This window comes from Monodelphis domestica, chromosome 6 (assembly GCF_027887165.1).
Source record: "Monodelphis domestica isolate mMonDom1 chromosome 6, mMonDom1.pri, whole genome shotgun sequence".
NCBI lineage: Eukaryota > Metazoa > Chordata > Mammalia > Didelphimorphia > Didelphidae > Monodelphis > Monodelphis domestica.
Genome location: NC_077232.1, coordinates 34,792,437 through 34,813,107, shown reverse-complemented (window position 1 = coordinate 34,813,107; position 20,671 = coordinate 34,792,437). Strand labels below are relative to the sequence as shown.

Below are 20,671 nucleotides of genomic sequence, written 5' to 3'. Positions count from 1 at the left end.
TATTGTTATGGGAACATCACTAAATATATACACACACCCTCCAGGCTAGATAACATGATGTTATGTTCTTTGCAGAATATATGTGTGGATTCGGATGGCTTGCAGTATGATAGAAACCATAAGATTGTCCTTTTTTAAGGCATAGTCAGAAGACTTCATCTTGGATGAACTTCTGTCAATTTTACTTGACTGAGGAGTATGAGTATTATACAATTAGATATAATGGTAAATCAAACAATCAATCTATAGCTTTTTTTTTGTTTTCACATCCTGGCTTTTATAATGAATTGAGTGAGTATGTACATAGTTCTCAGAGACAAATATTTAGGGATTTGGGATCTCAGAAACCTGATTTCTCTATGTTAGTTCAGAACAACAGTGACAACAAAGATGATGGAGACACATTTATAAAACACACAGGGCTACTAAATTGATGGAACTACAAAATTTTATAGGAAGAAGTGACCTCAAAAATATCTAGTTCAACCAATACTTCCAAAAGAATTCTCACTATAACAAACAAAATCAGTTATTATCTAGTCTTTGCCTTAAGGACTAGAGAGAAGGGAAACCCACTCTCTTATAAGTTAACTCATTGCATATTATTTTTGGACAGCTCTAATTATTAGAAAGCTTTCCTTTTTTCACAGAGTCTAAATTTTCCTCTTTTCAGTATCTACTAATTGCTTATGATTCTTCCTTTTGCAATCAAGAATAAACACCAATTTTTCTCCCCTATCATGTTTCAAATGCTTTAAAGTAACCATGATATTTTCAATGAGACCTTTCATCTCCAGTTAAAGAATATTTAGATAATTTAATTGATCCTCATATGGTTTGGGCTCAAGGTCCTTTGTCATCCTGGTTTTCTTCTGTGAAGATTAAAATTAGCTCTCCCCTGATTGTGAAGATTAAAATTGTAACCCCTGCCTATTTTTTAGATTTAATCACCAAAAGTGTCAATACCGTACTTAAATGTTGAGTATGGAGATCTGCCCATTTTTACATCTAATCATCGAACGTGTAAACATCCCACTTAATCAGTAAGTGGGAGGTCTGTAACCCATGTGTGCAATAGTGGGTGATGAATCATAATTAAACTAACTGCCCTTGGACAGTCTTAGAGCAAAACGTCAACTGTGATTGTTAAGATGTAAAATTAGGGGAAGACACAGGAAGTGATGCAAAAGAAGCATCTTTAAAAGGAGCTGTCACTTCCTGTGAGAGAGTTTTTCATTCTTTGGAAGTGGAAACTGGAGACAATTCTTCACTCTTTGGAGTAGAGGTTGGACCCAAGACTCTGTTCCTGGTGAGTCTGTTCTAAAATCTCTTCCTTTGAACTGACATGTGGTAAGTGAAAAGCTGACTCTTAACTGCTGGATTTCTGAAAAAAAAAATAACTTCAGGAGAGACTTACCTAATCCTCTCTCTGATTTTCTTATTTTACTCTTTCTACATTTTGTAAATAAATTGTAAATAAATCACTTTGGAATTAATATAAATTCCTGGCAACCACACTCTTAAATAATCCAGTTCAACCCTTTAAAAATAACACCTTTTCCCCCTTTATACTCTCTAGCATAGTAATATTCTTTTGAATTGATGGTACAATGGTTTCAGAGCTAAACACAATGTTCTTAATTTGGTCTTACCAGAGTAATATGGGACCATAACTTCCTTATTTCTGGAAATTATGGTTCTCATTAGTTATTTATGGCTATCATCATATTCCAATTTATTTTGCAAATCACTAAAATCCCAATGTCATTTTCTGGCAAATTCCTAAACTAGATATGTGATTCTATGTTTACTTACTAGATTTATACAGGATACAGTTTGGCCAGAAGACAACTGGCCATCCATTTCCCCCATGACCTATAAAAATGTTCCAGAAAAATAATGTACAGCTGTGGATGGAAGTTGAAAAGAAATAGCTTTTGCATTCATGTGAAGGAAACTGAAGAAAATTTTCCAAAAATTACATTTAAGGGATTCTTATTCTTTAGGAGTGTTGAAGAAGAGCCTAGTTGATGATTTGTCATGGAGACTATCATGGGAATATATCTTCTGGTAATGGTTGGGATAGAGGACCTCTCAGCTTAGAACCAGCTTTGTGAGTTTATAAGAGACTTGGCAGAGGGAGTTAGAGAAATGATTCACTGAAATTCAAAGTTACAAATTAGAAATGGATTTATACCCTTTAAAGGTTTTAAACCCTTTTCCTATTTGACAACAAAGTTCCATGGCATTATTAGAGCATTACTTTAAGCATTAATAGTCATTCACTCAGTTGGTTTAAAACTTCTCCAATGAAATATCCCTATAAAATCATGTCATTATTATAGTCATATATCTTTTTTGCAGTGCTTGGAGATCTTGAAATTGTCCATTGAAATTCTGCAAGGCAGAACATGTCTTCCCTTGGTTCCCTTTTTCACTGTGTTCTCTCTCATGCATACAAGATGAAGTTAATCAGAATGCAGTCTAGGGGCCATGAAGCTTGAAGTGTCAGAAAAGCTCTGACTGCTTCTCCAGATAGTGATGTGGTCTTTAGGGAACAGCAAGATTAAGAGGATCAAGTCGTGTTTCCAGAACATAATCTTATTTTTGAAATTAAAAATTCCACACCAGTCATAACACTCCATAATTGTACCCTTTACCTAATGTAGAACAAAGATTAATGAAAGCATTAGGACTGTCAAGGATGAGTCATCTCCTCTTTCCTTATGCCATAAATTAGTCCAGTGAGGCCTACATTTTTTGTCATCATTGTTGTTGTTTAAGGTTAAACGCTTTGCAAAATATCCCACTTAAGATCAAATTAGTCATGTTGATGGAATTAAAAGCCCTTGCATCACATCATATACATATTTTATTTGTACATTACCAGGAAAGCAGATAGACTTTCATTCAAAGGAGTGTGGGAATGTGTATGTGTGTCATCTCTTTGTGTCTTTGAATAGTTAATTGCAGAAATTTTCCATCTACCTCTAACTCTCTCAATCTGTCTCTACTAATAATTATATTATACCTCTATCTATATATTCATCTATCTCTCCTATCTCCATTTCTATGCCTATATATCTATCGCTGCCTCCTCCCTATTCCTATGCCTATATCTCTCTACATCTAAGGTTACAGCTTATCTATTTTTATATTTATATCTTCCTTAATTTTTGGTCAAAAATAAAATTAGTCTTTCTATCACATGGAAATCTTTTCAAAAGCTTGATGAAAATTATGATATTCCCATTGAGTCTTTTCATCTCTAGACTAAGGGTTGTGGCTGTAACTATATTTATACCTATATCTATGTCTACTATTACAATGTCTATTTTGAAACATAAAAGGTGTTTTATAAGGATAATTGTACAAGTTAATAGGATAATTTTGGTGTCAATTTTTTAGGGTAAGGCACACAGTTGAGTTCTACACGGTGAGAAAGAAATGCAAAAGTGCAGTATACATCCTATCTGCCAGGCATTCACATCTTTACTAAATGAGTTACTTTTGTATAACTAATAAATGTTGACCCTATGCTCTCAGTATTTTTTTTTGCATAGAATAGATCTTTTTATTATTATTTAAAAGGGATTTTTGTTCCTCAGATATCTATTTATTCATAACCAGTCAAGGATTCCAATTTCTAAACACTGATTAAAAAAAAAGTTCCAGATTCTCTCCCTTCCTTTCATTCTTTTCCCATCCAATGTGATACTGACTATACAAGTAAAGTAATTTAAAACATATTTCCACATCAGTGATGTTGAAAAAAGAAAAATAAAAGCAAGGAGCATAAAGTGAAAAAGACTGCTTCATTCTGCATTCAGAGTTCATCAGTTCATTCCCTGGAGATGGATATTATCTTTTCTTTAATTATTTTTCCAAATTACATGTCAATATAATTTTCAATAATTGTCTCCTGATGCTTTGCGATCCATGTTCTCTTTCCCTCTCTTACCTTTCCCCTCCCCAAAATGTCAGATAAGATGATATAGATTGTTCAGTATTATCATTTGATATATAGTTCCTAGTTCATCATATTGTGAAAGAAGTCACAAATCACTTACACAAGAGAAAATAATTATGGAGTAAAAAAAGTGAAGAATTGGATGCTTCAATTTAAATCAACTCCATCATTTTCTTCTATGGCAATGTATGGGGTTATGTTTTGTTTTGTTTTGTTTGGCATGACTCCCTGAATAGTATTTTTTATCTTGGGTGCCTTGGAATTTTTTTTGATCATCATCTTGATCAGAGTAGCTAAATCTTTCATAGTTGATCATTCTTACAATATTGTTGTAACTCTGTATAACATTGTCCTATTTCTACTTACTTTCTTTTGGAATAAGTCATATAACTCTTTTCTGATTTTTCTCAAACCATCTTGTTCATCATTTCTTATAGCAAAATATTATTCTCTTAAAATCAGATACCTCAACTTGTTCAGTCATTCTTCAATTTCCATGAACATCCCATCAATTTCCAATTTTTTATAAAATATATCCTTTTCCTTTATTTTTATCTCTTTGGGATAGAGACCTGGTAGTGGTATTACTGGGTCAATGGGTAGTGATTTACCTCCAGGGAAATAACTGATGAACTATGCTACATTATATACCACAACTTGTCCAGCCATACTTCAAATGATAGACATCTTTTCAGTTTCCAGTTCTTTGTTACCCCCCACCACCAAAAAAGATCTGCTATAAATATTTTTGTTTAAGTAGGTCCTTTTCTCCTAAACTTGATCTTTTTGGAATACAGACTTAGTAATGTTATTGCCAGATTATAGAGTATTCAGAGTTAAATATCTTTTAGGGCATAGTTCCAAATTATTCCCCAGAATTGTTGGATCAGTTCACAACTCCAACAATTATGCATTAGTGTGTCTCTTTTTCCACATCCCCTCCAGTATTTGTCATTTTCCTTTTATCATCTAGTATCTGGATATTATTATTTATAAATTTGGTACAATTCCATTTATATTTGAGTGATCAGGTTGCTGTCAGAAAAAATTATTATATTTCTTCTTAAGTTTCCTACTTTCTTTTTAATTATGGCTGCATTCTTATTGTTTGTGCTTTTAAAAATTTCATATAATCAAAATTATCCAACATTTTTTCCTGTGATACTCTGAATAGCTTATTTGGTCACCTTCATTTTATCCATATATCACACAGGTAAAGTATTCCATGGAACTCTAATTTGTTTATGATATTGCACTTTATATCTTCTTTCTCTTATTTTGTCCATATTATATGTCAATATAATATTAAATAATCATTGTATGATATTTTGTGATCCATGTTCTCTACCCTCCTACAAACCCTTTACCCTCCCCAAGGCAGTAGATAATATGATATAGGTGGCACATGTGTTATAATACAATACATATTTCCCTACTTGTCATTCTGTGAAGCAAGACACATTACATTCACTGGAGAAAAAGTCAAAGAAGAAACAAAGCGAAGAATGGCATTTTTCAATTCACATTCAGATTCCATTATTTGCTTCTATGACCAAAAAGAGTCTTTTTCATCATGAGTACCTTGGAGTTTCCATGGATCCCTATCTTTAATAGTTGTCAATCACAATTGATTGTCATATGCTAATATTGTTCCTATATACAATGTTTTCCATGTTCTGATCACTTCACTTTTTATCATTTCATATCTTTCCAGGATTTTTTTGTAGTTATCCTTTATGAATAAAATGTTTATCTATTTTGTCCTCATTTTGGTATGTTTTTTCCACTTTTTGAATAATTAACTCTATTAAAAAGACAGAGCTCAAGAAGGTATCTAGATAAGTTTAAGTGCTTCATTAATACAATATAATGTTTTAGTATTTAGTTACTCATTTGCAGTCTGTTTTCTAATTCTATCATTCTTATTCTCCTTCTGCTATGGTATTTTCTAGCATATTCCAACTACTTTACTTTCTCCCTCTGTTCATCCTCACCAAATGTTCTCACCTGTTTCCCTCATTAAGTTAAAAAATGTCCCCTGATGAGTAGATGCCTTTAATATATATTGCAATCTCATGACCTCCATCATGTAATGAGTTCCTTTTAAATAAGGTTCAGGTATTCACAGCCATAGTGTGAGTCTTAACCTGCTATATTTCACTAATATTACTTGAATAGTCAAATGGAGGTATGAAATTATCAGTATCTTGCAAGACCAAATTTGCCCCTTATTTTGAGAGATTTCTAGTTGACCTTATACTACCTATCTGCCATTTCATTGTAGACATTTGAGACCACTAGTTTCCCTTTCTATCTATTTACTCATCTATTTTCTATTTAATTTACTATTATCTATTTCTATTTATCCCATCTGTATTACTTTTCCTTTGAACTCATATTATTTTTTCCTGTGCCATATCTGATATTTTTAGAGGCTGAGTACATGTGAGTGAGTTGTATTTCTACCTTTCACTTTTTTCCCTGTGGAGAGCCATCATATCCTCTGTCTGACAGAGTCACAGTCTGGGAAATGAAGGCTGCACAGCAGCCTTCAGAAATTGAGGCACCCACTCAGCCCCCCTCTGTGTGACTTCTCCCACTAACTTCCCTTACTAATGGAGTTATGATTAATGTTCTCTCCCCAATACAGGAGAAATAGTATAAGAGCAAATAATTACAGTATTAACAGACATATGTCCCACTTTAATCCCTCCAGATTATTACCCCCAAAAGATTACATTAACAGAATTAAAACCTAAAGATCATTACCCACTACCCACTCCTTTCTCTCTCTTAACAGAGGTACATTCAGAGGCCCCACACTCATTGAAGGCCAAGCACAACAGGTACATCAATCACTCCTCTAAAACACAAACTGCTGACACACTTTATTGAATCTGTTTGTGTATGAGATTCAGGCAACATTACCATGGCCTGAGTGAAACATAAAGAAAAATGCAACTTAGAAATCAGAAAGACATGTGATTCTGGTCTGCCTTAAAGTTACCCTTTAATCCCATACCTAGCTGCAAAATGTTTTGTTACCTATCTCCTAAGTAATTGGGATTGATTGTGAAAGCTGAACAAAAGCAACAATGATTCTCCTAGGTGGTCATCCCACAGTTCAGGAGGAACTAACCTCCAGATCACGCTGCCTATGTCATTCATCTCTATCATGTATTTCTTTGTTGTGACAACATGGTATCCAAGATGATCATAAAATGCTAATTTAAAAATCTGTTAGAAATTGATGTGTGACATATCCAATTACCTGCTAGAAGTCATGTATGTTGAAAAATGATTGTGTGCCAAGAAACATGTAACCACTGAAGCTATATAATAAACAGGAACTCTGTGCAAGGTGGAACAACTTGGTGATGCCTAATCACAAAGGTTTGAGAACTGAGTCTTCTCCCACCTCATTATTGGTCTAAATCATCACACCTAGCCAGAAGGAACCCTTAGTTTTGAGAGACTGCTGGACTGGCTTTCAATATTTCCCTACCAACATGTAAATATATACATACATACATATGTACATATATAAATATATGAGCACTTGTTAGATATAGTCAATCTTTGGCCAACTGCCCATCCTTCCTTCTTTTTAATCCACTAAACAGAAAATCAAATCCCATTCTCAAACTTTATCTTTTATCTGTCTATGTCCCATAACCCCTTATCCTTTTTTTTTTTTGGTTTATAAAATATAATTTTATGTTATTTTGCTGTGACATAGGGCATAACATTTTCACAAGGCTTTTTTGGGACTACAATCAATGGTTAGCAACACACAATAGTAGTCCAAACTTTCTAATGATCACTGGACAAACGTGACACCCTCTCACATGTGCACACATATGCATGGAAAAGTGCTAAAAATGTTAGTCGTGGACTTGCTTTTTTTTTTCAATGGTTTCCCCCATTCTAGAAATGACATGCACTTTAATTTGCCAAAAAGCAACATTTGTATTCTGGTAGTTACATGCTACTTCTATTACATAGTATAGTAGAAACCAGAACTTTTATTGAGAGGGAAATTGTCAAATGAAACAGCAGCAACTGAAGAGTAAGAAATCCTCCTGCTGTCACCGACATACTGTGGACTCCATAACTAATTTTACCATTTCAGATCCTGATCCCTAACCCTAAAATGCCAAACTTATTTCCATTTGACCCAGTACTTTCTGATTCATCTTTAAAGGAATATATAATAAGAAGAGTACATGAAAGTTGTTTGCTGAAAGGAAAGCCCTGAAAAATATCTTAGGAATATGGGGGAGAGAAATTATGTAAAACTCTTGAGTTGCATTTAACTACATGTTCAGATCTTCACTGTAATATAAAACACAGTCACTTGCAGAACTGGTTCAGATTTTTAAATACCAGACACACTTTTGTCCTCTACAAAAGTGTTTGGAAGTTACTTATGTTTATATGAAATGAAGCTATTAATAATTTTCTACAGCAGTAACTGCACACCAGGAAAGCCAGGACAAACACAAATCAAGGGAGTTTTCCCAAAGCTGCAGTGTGAAAAGACTATGAACTATTGATTTCCATACACATTGATGAGTTCTTTTTGCTATAGGAAATCCAAGTGGAGCTATAAAGAATGGAGACATGGAAAAAGATTTCTTCTTGAGAGAAAGGAAAACAACACCCTGTATGAATTTTAATTTTCTGCACCTTCTGCAGTATCACATTCTTCCCCTGTACTGTCTCATGTCCATAATGTTAGTTTGTCTCTAAGCAACCGCATGATAAGGGTACTGTCTTTGTATGAGTCTCCATTTAGTGTATCAAGTTCTGCAATGGCCTCATCAAAAGCCGTTTTAGCCAATGTTCAGGCAACTTTGGGGTTATTAAGGATCTCATAGTAAAAATACAGAAAAGTTAAGAGCTAACCCCAGACAAATTGGATGTGTAGGTTGCATCTCTTTCTTGCTGATGTCAAATGCTTCTTGATAAGCTCCTTGGGAATTATCTATTGTTTGTTTTTGGTCATCACCACAGGTGACTTCAGCAAGGTACCAGAAGGAGTCTCCCTTCATTTTCAGATAGAAGACTTTGCTCTCTGGATTGGTTGCATTGATTATTAAAAACTTGTCCAACAATTCCAGGACAGTGGTGCCAATGGATCTTAGGTCATACTCCACTTTCTCCACTTTTTCCCGGTAGTCCTTGACCAGCTGCATCTTCTTGTCACTGGTGTCGGTTTTCTAATCAATGCTGGAAATGACCCTGCATGCTGACCTTCACCCCCCACGACTGCTTTCTTTTAGGCCACCAAGAGCAGGTTGAGCTCCTTGTTGGAGAGCTCGGACCCCTGTTCGGTCACCGCCTTCATGTAAGTGGCCTTGTCATCAGAACAGTTGGCCTGCTTGGCCAGTTTGACCTTCTGGATCATCTTGGTCTTTTCCATAGTGGACAGGTTGCAGGTGGGAATAGGGGCAGTGGGGGTAGCAGCAGGGCTCTGGAGAGAGGGAGAAGCACCTCCGAAGGTGGGGGCAAGAGACAATAAACCCAGATCAGTTAAGAGTCCTTGAAAGTCTTCACCTTCACTTCCTCCGATTGCCCCTACTTTGATCTGTTTTAGGCTTTCCCCATATCCTTTTTGAAATTCTTACTAGTACAGAATAGCAAAAAACAAAAACAAACAAACAAAAAAACTGAATTGACAGGGATGAGGCATAAGGAACAGTATTTTGGTGGTAAAGGACTGAAATTAGCAAACCAGAAATCACCAAATCCAGTTGGGGAAGAGATGATGGGGCACGGAGGACAGTATAAATGGAAATCAAGTTGGGTAGGGATAAGCAAAGAATAATCTGCCTATAAATAGGGTAACAGGTACCCTATGGATGGATATGTAGGAAACAATGATTGAAGATTCAGTTCAAGAGAAAAGGTGCCTCTCATAGTTTACCTTTTTATTTGAGTTGTACCTTTTAGGAAAAGCGGAAGATTTCAAGGGTAAAGATTTAAATGAATCCATTAGTATAAAAAAGCATTTATTAAGCACCTATTGACTTTGTGCTAAGTGCTGATGATATAAGGAAATAGTTGGGCATTGCAAGGAAGAACATTTTAGGTTTCATGTAAGACGTCTATATAGGAATAGCTCAGTAGTATAGTGGATAGAGTGCCATACCTGGAGTTAGAGTGATCTGAATTCAAATCTAACTTCAGACACACTAACTGTTTGCCTCAGTTTCTTCATCTATAAAATGAGCTAGAGAAGGAAATGGCAAGGTACTCCAGTATCTTTGCCAAAATTCCCAAATATGGTCATGAAAAATACAACTAAAATAATTAAACAACAAAAAAGGGGGGGAGATATTCCTTGCAATGAAAGCCGTTCAAAAGTAGAATAGGTTACCTAAAAAAATATGAGTTTCCTCTCCTTGGAAGTCTGTTGAGGGGTTTCTTTCCCATTTGGTTTGTACTACGTGCCTTCTGTGGATCCCTTCAAGCATTCACATTTTATAACTCTGGGACAATGGAAAAGAAATGAAGAGAAAAAAAAGAAAAAGAAAATAATCCCTTCTCTTACAGGATTTACATTTTTGGAAGAGACGACATGAGCCCATATGAATATGTGTAATCTCTGCAGATTGAATTAAAGATGCCTTCAGGGATGAAGTAAGAGCCACAAAGGAAATCAAGAAAATTTTCAGAGGTAGAAAGGAGTATCTGAGCATACCTTTAAAGGAATTTTAAAAGGCTAAGGTGAAAAAGGTAGTGACTCCAAGGCAACAGGAGGCTGAGAGAAAGTGGAGTCTATACAAAACCATGGAGAAGAGTAATGAAAGGTCTTGCATGAGAAAAAGCAAGAAAGAGAGTTTAGCAGTAATATAGCCAATGGAAATGGGCATGATTTTAATAAACTTGGCAGGGCAGGCAGGGATCAGACTACAGACTAAATAATCCCACCTCTCTTCAACCAAGTGAGTGATGGACCACTCAGAATTTAAAGGAGTAGATCCTCAAATAATAAGCACTAATTAAAAAAATGAATCATTACACTGTAAGGGTGAATTAGAGTCACTACAATGGAATTGATCTTTTCATTAACCAGCATTCATAAAACACCTACTATGCACAGGACATTGTGGAACTTATTGCTAGGCTAGAATGGAAGCCTTTCCCACTCCACAGGACAAATGCAAACTTGAATGAATGGTCACAGCATTTACTCAAGTCCTACCTGTGCCTGTCAATCTCTCTGCATATGCCAAGACTTTTCCTCCACATGCATAGCCTTTAAGGAACCCAGAACTTGGCAGTATGCTTGGCACAAAGTAAACAATACCTATTTATTGATAGAAACCAGGGTAATTTCCATGCTAGAAGGCATCAGAATATATAACCTTAGTGAAGGTATATACAAACCAAATTTTGATCTTGACAAAACCTTAGAATCAAGTTCAATTTCTTATTTTTACAAATGAAGAAATAGAGGCATAGAGAGTTTCAGGGACTTCTCGGGATTTTATAATAGATGTTGCAACTAGTTTACTCCAATCACAATAATAATGAAAAATAATAATAATACCTTAATACTTATATAGTGTTTGTAATGTGAGAGGTAGTAGTGAAAAATTATTATTTTTACTGTAGATAAGGAAAGGGAAGATAAGAGAGCATAAGTGGCTTCCTCAAGGCAATACATCTAGTAACTATTGGAGGAAGGATTTGATCTAAGATATCATTCCTCTAAACCCAATGTTCTTTCCACCACACCATATTATCTCTCTGAATCACCTCTTAGTTGGCAGATGACAAATAAAATATGAGATTTAAAATTGGAAAGTATTTCAGGGACTGTGTGATCCAGTCACCTAATTTTTCAAATGAAGAAGATACTGAAGCCAAGAGAGAGTAAATGATTTGTCAAAGGTAACACAGCTAATAAATCTTTGAACCAAAAATTTCCAAAATAGTAATAATAAAGTCAAGAAGACTTCATAACTATATGTTCTGCACAATATGTAAAATAGAACATATACAAATTATCATTCTCATATTGCAAACAAAGCTGAGACGAAAATATTCATAGACTCCAGCTCAGAAGATGCATTTGGTCATCTAATAAAGAGCTAGAAAGGAAAATAATAGCAAAGGAGGCTTCCCTCAGGAGCTTCAGTCTTAATGACTTACTCCCTCCCACTGGTTTTCCTGCTAATTTGTGTTTATGGCAAGCTTTATAGTTATTCTGCCTTAGAGGAGAAGATAATTGATAAAGATGATAAGGATATTTGACTCTCCAATCATCAATAGGGATTTTTATAAGTATATGAATGGATGATTGAATGAAGAATATCATCTCTTATTATTTGGGATGGGGGGAAGAATAGAGGATGGAAAATGGATAATAATTCAGAATTACAAAAAAATAGAAGAAAATATGGCAATGGGTCTCAAACCTTGTTATCTGCAGATTCAATAAATTTGCTTTTAATGCTTTCTTATAAGACAATGATAAAAATGTTGAAAAGCCTGAGACAAAGGGAAGGTCTTTGGGGATTCCACCAAAGCCTCTTTAGATTGTTTATATTATTTCTTTAGTTACTATTCTGAGGATATATTCAAGAAAATATGATTCCTCTTAATTAACTGTACTATTCATGTCACCCTGCTTTGCTCATGAGGATGGCATGAAAGTCTATTCAGTGTTTGATGAAAGCAGGGTAAATCCTGTCTATAGCATTCTCTTGACCTGGTAGTCAAGAAACATGCTCAGAAAGGAAAAATATGTTAATTGGTCATGTTCTACTATTTTTTTCTACATTTGACTGACCCATAGTGATACTTTACCATATTAGAGTCAGGTTTCTTTCTCCTGAACCTAATATTCTTTTTGATATGTCATAATATTATTTGGAATTTTTCATTTATAAATGTACAGCTGATAAGTTGGGCTCAGAAGACAGTTTAAGAAAGGACCTCTGAAACCATGCAGTCTTTGACTTCCTTATTTACATATGACAAAGACCAGAGATGGTTACTGTCTTGCCAAAAGTCACATGGGTTATAATCCACCAAGGAAAGAGTTGAGTCTAGGTCCCCTGATTACAGAGATTTTACTCTTTTAAATGAGTCAAAAGCCAAATGGTGTATATATTTTTTCATTACAGAGGACTGGATATAATTGGTTAACATGAAAAGATTATGCCTCACATAATGCCAAAAGCAATATTAAAAAAATACCTTAATGAGCAAGTATAAGATGCCTAGTGATCTCAATCCTCAATCCTCAATCCTTGGAAACCCTAGCTTCCATCTCTGAGATCATAGATCCTCTGGTATTTTTATTGGAGTATTAACAAGGGATAAAGCCCTAGTAAAATTACATAGAATCAAACACAGGAGGATGACAAAGCAAAGATGGAAGCTCTTTGATGGATGGAATTTACAATATGTTGTTGGTGAGTAGGAGTCAACTGATAAAAATAATCTGGGCTATTTACATGGAGACAAAGATAAAGGAGTGGGTGGGCAGTGAGAGTTCTTATAGTGGGCTATATTTAGAGGCATATTTCCATAGAGTGGGTGGTGGCTTAAATAGTATTTCTTTGGAAATTAGTCCATGCAAAACAGACAGTCCTTATGGAATCCTGAAGGCAGATTTGCTAAAATCAGGGCTATCATCCAAACATTTGAATCTGAATATGACTTAAGATATTATTTTGAAGTAGTTAATTTAAGGAAGTACAAAAATTTGGGGAAAATCATTTTACAAGGTCAGTATAGTTTGGTCCTGAGTATGTTTTTTAACTATAAAAAAGCATGTTCCCTTAATCACATGATTTTTCCATTTCAAAAATATACGGATGGTCATGTTTAAATTTTATGTTTTTCATTTCTTTGCTACAAGTCGTTTATATCAATGACCAAAAGATAGAGCCCACAAAATCCTAAACTCCCTTGGTTACCTAGGAATTACATATTATTGTTAACATGGTATACCTTAGATTTATGGTCAGACGATACATGCTTAGTTACCAGCTCTGTGAATATCATAATGTTAAGTCTCTTGCCACTCATTCCCTTGAGACCTTGGTTAAATTATTTAATCTCTTTAAGCCTCAGTTTCTTCAGCTGTAAAATAGAGAAAGAATTCAAAGATCACCTCCGTCTGATTACAGCTCTAGATCCTCTGAGAGAATTCTCTTGTTCTAATTTTCCACATTTGTACAATAACCTGAGTGGAATGGATTTATAAAGGATTATAGGATAATAGATCTAAAACTTAATAGATCATTGAAGTGTTTTAGTAGGATTCTCTGATTTTACAGTTATGGAAGTTAAGACTTAGGCAGACTAAATGATTTGTCCAAGGTCACTAAGGCTTTGAGCATTAGAGGATAGATTTGAACACATGCTGAAAAACTTTTATTTTTTTTCCTTTCAACTTCTTAATCCATCACTCTTTCCCTGAACCGTGTTTCTTACATTCTATAATTCAATGGGTATTAGGAGAGGCAAAATTAATATAAAATCCTTTGTTTGGAGTGCCTAGATGAGGTCTTAGCCATCATAAGATAGTCATTGATTTTAAAGGCACTGCCATCTACTCATTAGACAAAGAATAGGAAAAAAAAATAAATGTAATGGTAAATTAATGTCTTCATCTTAAACACTATATTCAGTTTTTCTCATCTTATTGCATCGATAACAAAGCAGAAACAGAAAAGGTCTGGAGAAGGGTAAGACACACAATTACTATAATACAGTTTCCAACCCAGAGAATTTAAGAATACTTGGACCATTTAATATGAAAAGGAGAAGATACAAAGGAAGATAATGGAGCTACATTAATAATGAATGGCATACAGAAGGGCAAGTGTTTCTGTTTGACCTATTTTTAAATATCAACTAGATATAAAGGGTCAACTCCAAAGTACTCTCCTCTAATATTATTAGAATGAATAGTATTTGGTGACTGTTCTTTGGAAATGACCCTCATACTCAGTACCTGTAACATATAATAAGGAAATAAATGAATACTCATGGAAATTGGAATTCTAACAAACCGAAAACTGATTAAAAGCATCTTCAAAATACATATAGAGAAGACTAGTTAAAGTGGCTGACTCCCACCCCTGGCATTTCATTTGGGCATACAAAACTTATGAGCAGAAAAGAAAGAAGTAGGGAACAAAGAAAGGAAGGACAGAATAGAGAAGGAGGGAAGGAAGGATGGAAGAAAGAAAATCATGGATGATACGAAAAAAGGAGAGAGAAGAAAGAAAATATGTCAGAATGGAAGGAAAGGGAGCATAAAATGGGAAGGAGAGATAAAACAGAGGGAGACAGATGGAGGCAAGAGGTTTTTACCAAAATTTTGTGAGCCACAAATTGATAAACCTTGAGCAAAAACAAGAAATAAACCAGAGCTTTCATTATTATTATTATTGTTATCATTATTATTATTAATAGCTCATATCCCTATAGTATTTGAAGTTTAGCAAAATACTTAACAGGCATATTTTTTTATCCTCACAACAATTTTACAAAGTAGGAAATATTTTTATTATATCAGTTTTATAGATGGGGAAACTGAGGCTCGGGAAAGTTCCGAAACTTTGTCTGAAGTACACACAGCTCATAAGTATCTGACAAAGGTTGCAAACCTAAATGTTCTTGACTCACAGTCTAGTTCTCTATCATTTGCACCATGTGGCCTCTTATAACCCACTCTGTAATGTATTTTTTTTTGGTCTAAAACCTCTTCAAAATATTTTTCCCTTCTAAGCAAAGGTGTCTGAAATTTCAAGAAGGAATATATTTGTTGTAATAGACTTTTATAATGATACTCTAGAAGCATTGCAGATCTCTAAAATTAAGGAATTTAAATAGATGGTTTCTAAGACTCCTTCCTAGCTCTGAAAATTTATCATAACTTTTAATGCATTTTTGCCTTTTGAAATGTAACCAGGGTCTCAAAGAAAATTTGGGTTTAGATTCTCCTCATTAATGGAGTTTCGTTACTCAACTTTATAATCTTGCATGAAGAATAGAGTCATCAAGACTTTGGGTGAAAAGAGATCTTGGTCTTCTCCCTTTCAGCTTTGAGATAAAAAATAGAGAATTCCAGACACTCCAGATAGAGATTCAGAGGGAAGAGAAAGACTTCAAGAAGAAGTTGCCATGTAGAAGAGTCAGTATGTAGTTTATTTCCTTGTCCTCAACTTATATTGTAGAGAGTTTGAGCAATTACCCATTGGGCAAAATCTAAGGCTCTCTTGGTTGAGCTGAGCTACCTTACTCCCAATAGGAGAAATCATTCCCTCTGTGTACATATTCTCATCTGTATACTGGCTATGATTTCTGTTTGCTGTCAGCTCAGATAAGTTAGTTGAACCACTATTCACTATTGTGTTGGTCTTGGTGTAACTGGCACTTGGTATGAGTAAGGTAAAGCCTTGAATATATGATCTTGGGGGCATTCCTTCCCAATTAAAGATAATAATCAGAAAATCAATTTCAAACTAAAAATATTATTTGCCCTAGTTCAATGGATGGGAAGTTCTAATTTTAGCCCAGTATCCCTTCCTTATGGGCAGCTGGGAAACACAATGGATAGAGTACATGTCATGGATTCAGGAAGACTCATTTTCTTGAATTCAAATCCAGTCTTTGTTGTGTGAGCCTGGGAAAGTCACTTAATGCTGTCTGCTTCAGTTTCTTGCAATGTAAAATGAACTGGAGGAGAAAATGACAAAGTACTTGTATTATCCTTGCCAAGAAACCCACATATGTGGTCATGAAGAGGAGGGCCAAAAATAAAAAAATAAGCAAACCTCCTCCTTGCACCAGTCTCTTATTTGTACTCCTGGAATGATACCTTTTTGAGAGGCATGAGAAGAGGAGATTCTCTCTTTCTCTCTGTCCCTCTTTTCCTCTTTTCTCTGTCTCTTTATATGCATACATATATTCAAAGTATAAGTTGCTATATATTTTAAATGCCATTTATTTTTATCATTGCTGTTGTTATTTCCAAGGGGCAGATAAGTGCCTCAGTGGACAGAGCTGTAAACCTTAAAATTTCTTAGACTTGTGAATGTTGGAAATTTCACCATTGGAATGTGAACCCCATTGGCAAGGGAGGTTCCTTCTCCTCCCTTCTTAAGATTACTTTAGGACAGAAACCTTTTGCTGAACAATGGAAGGGGCTGCAGCATAGATCAAAATTTAATTATTCCAATCTCCACCCTACTCAGGGTAACAGGATTTAGGAAGGGCTGTAGCAAAGGATCAAGATTTAATTATTTGAGAATATGACCTTCAACATACATGTGCAAAGCCACAGACCTCTGGGCAGTCCTGGGTTAAGCTAGAGCCACCATTGGCACAGGGAAGACATGGACAGTGATTGGTAGATGTGAGAACTGAGGGGAGGGAACTTGGATGGTTTCCTTAAAGATAGAGGGGTCGGAGGACTAAGTGGTTGGTTGGAGAGGTTTTGCTCTGAGAGGTTGTGCTCTGAGAAGCTTGCTCTGAAGGAAGCTGGAGGTGGAGGCCCCTGAGACTGTTTCTCCATTTTGGTCACGTGAGTGATAGGGACTGATCTCTTTTTTTTGCCTCAGCTATCTAAGGGCTTGGGCCTTTTGGCCCAGCCTAAACAGAAGGGGTGTTTAAGCCCTATTCCCTTCTCTCCCCTTTCTCTCTCCCTCTCTCTCTATCTCTAATACCTTTCTTCCTCCTGTTTGTAATTAAACTCCATAAAAGGTTGACTGCTGACTTGAGTTTTCATTTAGGAATTACATAGCTGAATTCCTTGGCGACCTTAAATTAATATATATTGGTCTTTTAAAGTGATTTCCTTGTCACAGAGCACCAGGCTTGGAGGCAGGAAGACCAAAACTCACATATAGTCTCAGACACTATGATGCTGGTTGTGTCATTTAATTGTGTTTACCTCAGTTTCCTCATCTGTAAAAGGAGCTGGAGAAGGATGTTGCAAACCACTCCAGGATCTCTGCCAGGAAAATTCCAAGTGGAATTATGAATAACAGGACACAACTGAAACAATGAATCACATTATTCCCAAATAGGGAAAAATGGGTGACCCAGGAAAAGAGGTAAATTCATATTTGAATGTGAGTGCTGCCTGAGCCCAATTTGAACTCAGAACCTCTTCTCTCTAGGGCTGGCTTTCTATGTACTGCCTCCAAGGCTGTCACTTCAATCTCTGCTGTCTTGGGTAGGGCCATCCTTTATTTCAAAAGGATTCCAGCTTTGGGGAAAATCCTTCCCTTTGGGACACTACCTGTCCATCTAAAGAATTCCCACTCTCTTTACCACCTGTTCCACCAGCACTAGAATGTCAAGTCAGCCAAGTCACAGCTCAGTAGACTAGAATGACTGGGGCCAGAAAAGCAAGCCCGGCAGGCCCTCTAAGAGGTAATTAACAAAGCCATCACTTAAGGTTTCCACTGAAATTCAGAAATGCCATTTGCAATTTGAAACAAAGGAACCATTAGCTTAGTGCCCCTGTTACTGCATTATTGATTTGCAATCCTCTATTTTCAGTTAATTTCCAACCTGAAAGCCTACATGCCTAAACATTTATTTTTTCCCCTCTTCCTCCAAATGGGCATTGCTGATTTTGCTTTCAAAAGACAACCTCATAAACCATTTTCTCCCCTCAGCTTCTCAATTTGCTTCATTAATAATGACTTTCATTTGCCTTAATTATGTTGTTGGCACATTTGCTGCCAGACACCTTCTACAAGCCACCATGATAAGAGTTTTATCAGTTCCTCTGGTTTATGCCTGAAACAATGGGGGGGGGGGGAAGCCACCTTCCTCTCCACTAGGTATACACACACAGAGATACACACACAGATCCCCCCTCTCCCTCTCCTTCTTCCTTTTCCTCTCCCTCTCCCTCTCCCTCTCCCTCCCCCTCTCCCTCCCTCCCTCTCTCTCTCTCTCTCTGTCTCTCTCTCACTCTCACTCTTTCTCTCTCTTTCTCTCTCTCTCTCTCTCTCTCTCTGTCTCTCTCTCTCACACACACACACTCTCACACACACACGAAGACACCGAAAAGTGATTGTGTGTCCAGCCCTAATTCTAGCATGTATTTTAGCCCTTTCCACACATTTTAGAACAGTCTAAAGTAGAGGGTTCATGGACATTCTTTTCATTTTTTTTACTCTATTGATAATTCAGTCATTTAAATTGACTTCCTTTGTAATTCTCTTCATTTTATTTCATACATTGAAAGACGTGATATTGAGAAGGAGTCCTTAGCAGAGCCTATGATATAGAGAAATATAAATACCCATGGAATAAACAAAACTGAATCTCCCCTCCAAAGAGAACACCTCATATTTCCTCCTGATACTTTGATTAGGAAGAGGCAAAGCAATATGAAGAAATTCCACTAAAAAAAAAAAAGCAACAAAGTAGAAAGCTTGAATCTAACTTAATCCATGGCACAGGATATTGGGATTTAGTACAGGTAGTCCATTTCCCTCACTATGCAGAGTAGTATACTGAGGTCCAGAGAGGGGAAATAACTTTTCCAAGGTTATGTGACTAATAAAAAGTACCAGAATTCAAGTCCAGGTTCTCTGTTTTAAGACCACTTGAGACATAGAATAAAGTGGCCCGTGAAGAGCCTGGAGGACATGCCAAAAGAGCATCTGTGGTTGTAGGAGCTAATGTAGGGAAGACTCAGGAGAGAGATGCTAATTAGGTGTTATAAAAATATGGAGGGTTGTATTATCCTTGCCCCTAGAAAGCAATACGAGGAGAAATAGCAGAACAAAGCAAAGAAGTTAATTTAGGTCTGGGGCTGGGAGGAAAAAAAGAACTTTCTGACAATAATAAGGGTTGGATTAGATAGTTCCTTCAACTCTGACATTCTGTGATCTGTGCTACCTCTACTGTTTATCTAACAACTTAAGTTTTTCAAAGCTAAATGTACATTATTTCATTTAATCCTCATAATGAGACTGATTATTAAATGGATATTTATTAAAAGTATTAATTATTCTTAAAATATTAAATTATTAAAATATTCTTATCCCATTTTTAAGTAAAGAGAGCAAGGATGAGAGGTATGAATCTAAGCCCAATTCTAGTCCGGTGTTAAAAGAAAATCTAAAAGACACTTAAAATAGTTGTCCAGTACTGGAGGAAGCAGAAAACCTAGATTAGGAGAGCAGAAGGTAAGGAAGCAATGGTAGAAAATCAATTTCTTTATCTATTTAAATGATATGATTTTATTAAGTTGACTCAAAGTTCTCTTTCAAGTTTCATGTTCTAAGGTCCATTCCAGCACAAAAATTCTACATTCAAAGATTCCTTCAATTGCTACAATTTTATGTGCTATGTTACAAGGTCCCTTCCATCTCCAATATTCTTGAATTCTCTGATTCTGACCATTAAAATAATAAAAAATACATTAGGTCAGGATTATTCAAAGACTGAATATGCCTCTAAATTGAAATCACTAGTTTAATGAATGCAAACTGAAATGGCTTTCCCTTTGATAAGGTTATTAAGAAGAACTCAGATGAAACTGATAAACTCTGATACTCTACATTCCTTCCTATCAGGGTGGGATCCAAAGCACCAGTCAGAAATCAAATACAATAACTGCTCTGGGCAAGCAAAACTATTTAATCGATTTCTGCCTCTGAAAACGAGTTTAACCCAAGTGATAGACTGTACAAGAAAGGA

General features: G+C 35.7%; 1 protein-coding gene and 1 pseudogene across 9 annotated transcripts in view; both read right to left on the bottom strand.

The window, feature by feature from the left end:
- Positions 1–20,671, bottom strand: part of LRRC4C (leucine rich repeat containing 4C) — a 1,396,296-nt gene that overhangs the window by 604,260 nt on the left and 771,365 nt on the right. The window lies entirely within an intron of this gene.
- On the bottom strand, positions 7,664–9,714 carry LOC100619606 (14-3-3 protein theta-like; annotated as a pseudogene).